This window comes from Ursus arctos, unplaced genomic scaffold (assembly GCF_023065955.2).
Source record: "Ursus arctos isolate Adak ecotype North America unplaced genomic scaffold, UrsArc2.0 scaffold_20, whole genome shotgun sequence".
Taxonomy (NCBI): Eukaryota; Metazoa; Chordata; class Mammalia; order Carnivora; family Ursidae; genus Ursus; species Ursus arctos.
The window spans coordinates 15,868,455-15,872,039 of record NW_026622875.1 but is presented as its reverse complement, the minus strand read 5'-3'; the positions used below and the strand labels follow the sequence as shown (position 1 = coordinate 15,872,039).

At 39.1% G+C, this 3,585-nt stretch overlaps 1 non-coding gene and 1 pseudogene across 1 annotated transcript; both read right to left on the bottom strand.

Annotated features, from left to right (window-relative positions):
* Positions 1 to 1,495: 1,495 nt before the first annotated feature.
* Positions 1,496 to 1,811, bottom strand: LOC113253687 (transmembrane protein 258-like; annotated as a pseudogene).
* A 267-nt stretch (positions 1,812 to 2,078) lies between these two features.
* Positions 2,079 to 2,184, bottom strand: LOC113254189 (U6 spliceosomal RNA). Its single transcript, XR_003315710.1, has one exon. It is a non-coding gene; the product is annotated as a U6 spliceosomal RNA (small nuclear RNA).
* Positions 2,185 to 3,585: the final 1,401 nt, after the last annotated feature.

The window sequence follows — 3,585 nt, the reverse complement described above, 5'->3', positions numbered from 1 at the left end:
ATATTTGATCAGCCACAAAATCAGATCAAATTCCTTATCTCCCTACCCCCCATGATATCTGATCTCCCTAGCCTGTCTTCAGCAGAAACCCTCCCCTGCTAGTTTTCACACCGCCTCAGTAATTTCCTATCCACCGATGCCCCCACTCTGCTCTTTGGCTGTAAATCTCCTCTTTTCCTTGTATTTAGAATTGAACCCAATCTCCTCTACTGCAAAAGGCCATTGCACTAGTTCCCTGAATAAAATCTTCTTTACTGTTCTTTAAAAAGGGTCAGAATGATTTTTTAAAATAATAGTCAAAGGAATGCTGAAATGGATTTGCTAAGATACAAAACTGTGTAATACCCTATAGAGAAAGAAAACTATAACATTTGGCATCATCTTTTTTCCTAGCTGGAAACACGCAAGTTAACATGCAAAGGGAAAATAGTAAAAAATGTTAAGTAGCAAATAGTTAATTCAAGTGCATTCTCCTTTAAAATTAAATTAATTCTCAGATGAGTCTGTTAATGACATTGACAAGTCATTCAGTCATCCTCTGCTTTATTTACAAGTTTTAGATGATTTTTCTTAACAAAAGATATTAACACTTTGTGGAACATGAAGTTGACCTAGATGAGGTTATTGGCAAGCCTATATGCCACCCTCTAAAATTTTCAATGATTGAAATAAAAAAGAAGGCAAAATCCTACAGAAGCACAGCATAGTAAAATCTCCATTGATATTTTATTAAAAATAAAGAAATGACTTTCTGTGGCTTAGGATTCCTTGTGCTCTTTTACTTCTCTATCTATCCCAGGTCAGAAGGGGCAAAGTAAGCAAAGTTCAAGAGGTTCTTCCTCTTCTAAATAACTTTAATGAGTTTCTTTTATATATACTTTTATAAATAACTTAATTGTCAGGGCATATAGCTTTTTTTCCACCTATGCCGATGCTGCAACTTTTCTCACACTTGTAAAACTAAATTTTTAAACAATTTATTTCACTAGATGCAGACTTTAAAACCACCATCTGCTTCTAGAAAGAGTTTTAAGGTTCCTTCTAACTGAGACTGTTCTTGAAAGTATCCAAGTATTTTCGCCTTTGGAGTCTTTTTGAACACTTTGTAACATTATAGGATAAATTAGTTTGTAAATAACAGCATTGTTCCTCAAAAGGAAAGGTAATAAAATTCAAGAAAATGTAAATAACCAAACTTACAGAGGTGAAAAACGAGAAAAAAAATATAGCTAAAATAAATACTTAACCATATATCAAGAACAGAGATGGGTCTATTACATACCATAATAGCTTGTCTTCATACCAATTCTACACCCTGTGGCTCCATGAGGTAAAAACTAGTAAACCCAAACTCCCACTGCTAAAAAGTATGTATCAGGATGTGAATTTCTATCCATTGCTTTTTACTGCACCAGGCTGCCTTCCTAAGAAATAATATATGCTGCATTTTTTGACGGTCACGTATCTGCCTTTATCGTGAGCAGCGGGTGGGGCACTTCCAGCAATAATAAACAAATTAACTTACGGAAGCAGAGATTCAGTGAAGACGCCTGGATGGAACCCTTGAGAGCTCATACGTAGATGCGAACCCAGAGCAGCAGGAAGAGGACTCCAAAGCCCAGGAAGAGAGAGGCCACCGAGGAGATGGGGAGCGCTTTATAGATATCCCGAGTGCAGTTGGTGGAGGTAACCTCATAAATGAAGAACCAGGAGGTGAAGAACACGTCAATGGCCAACAGCACACACGGTTACGTGTGGAAGACAGCTGGGTTCACCAGGCTGGTGTATCTCCTGATGGTGTCTAGCTCCATTTTGTCAGGCACAAGGTTATCCACCACTCCACCACTAGAATAACACATCAGCAGGATACATTCTACATTTTATAGCTATAAATTATACTGTCACTAAAAACAACCAATCAATTTATGAATATCCATCAATTCTCAAGTACAATACCTTCTCTTCCTTGTTGATTCTGCAAGTAATTTCGTCATGAATTTAAAATGAGACTATGGTACTCTATTTCATCAACGTTTATAATGTTCAGAAAACTGAACACAATCTTCCATACCCTTTTTTAAAATATGGAATGCTTCACAAATTTGCATATCATCCCTTTACAGGGGCCAAACAAATAATCTCCTACTATTCCACTTTTTGTATACGTGCTATCAAAGCAAGCACCATGCCTTCTTGATTTTTTTTTACAAATATATCATTAAAAATATGAATGTAACAAAAAGAACAAACTTAAAATACTCTGCCTTACAAAAAAGGAAGCTCTTTGTTTCTTCCAAAATTTTGATGTCAAATCTAAAATGTTTTGCTTTCCTGCAAAAGCATGCTTTTTCTCAGTTTTCACCTGCTGTGAGAATTATTCCTACATTATAATTAGTTCAGATAAATGAATGGCAAGATTGCTCTTCAGATTTTACTTTTTAAAGCTCATTTACATGATGGTCTATGATGACATGGTTATTAACAGTTTTTGGGCAATTAATTAAGGTAGTTGGTAGAGTTGTTAGCACAAAATGAAACGAAGAGGTTGTTTTAGTAAATCCTCCCGCTCAGGAGACATGATAGTGGCCATTGATCCACACTCACTAAGTGAATAGTGCTGTTCCTCCTCTCATTCTACTTTCTTTGGTAGGCACTATATTACTTAGCAGATTGTTTTTTTATTTTTTATTATTTATATATTTATTTTAAAGATTTTATTTATTTATTTGACAGAGATAGAGACAGCCAGTGAGAGAGGGAACACAAGCAGGGGGAGTGGGAGAGGAAGAAGCAGGCTCATAGCGGAGGAGCCTGATGTGGGGCTCGATCCCATAACGCCGGGATCACGCCCTGAGCCGAAGGCAGGCGCTTAACCGCTATGCCACCCAGGCGCCCCAGCAGATTGTTTTTTTAATTTTGAAGTGTGAAGTTTTCCTATCCTTCAACTACTGTCACATCTTTCTTCCCTTTTCTCTCCAAGCTATGAGGCATTGAGTATGCACTGGCTGTTTTCTCTTTCTCGAGGAGCTCTTTCTTTCATCTCATTAGAGGCTCCATCAGACGGAAGCCTATCACAGTAAAAACTCCAGTGATAGTTAATGAGAATAAAGAAATGCCTTTCTAGGGCTCAGGATTTCTCCCCTTCCTTATACATTCTCCTCCTCTTTTCCAGATATTCCTCTAGGACTTCCCAATACCGGTTCCTACTTCCTTCCTGGGCCCCAGCCTATGGCTGTTAGGTGGGACTGAGGCTAATGCTCTGTGTAGTGTGTGTGAATGGAAGTGACTATGGACTTTCTGGCTGAGCCAGCGAAAGCCTGTGCTCAGTTTCCCACTCTGTCCCTTCCCCTGCCTGCTACAGCACTCCTGGAAAAGCCACAGCCCTGCTGAGCTGCCACGACAAGGATAATTGTGCCAGTGTCACCCAGACTCACACAGGGTTTTGCCTTAGTGAGAAATAAATTTTGCTGCGGTAAGCCATTAAGATTATTTAACATGGGGGCGCCTGGGTGGCACAGCGGTTAAGCGTCTGCCTTCGGCTCAGGGCATGATCCTGGCGTTATGGGATCGAGTCCCACATCAGGC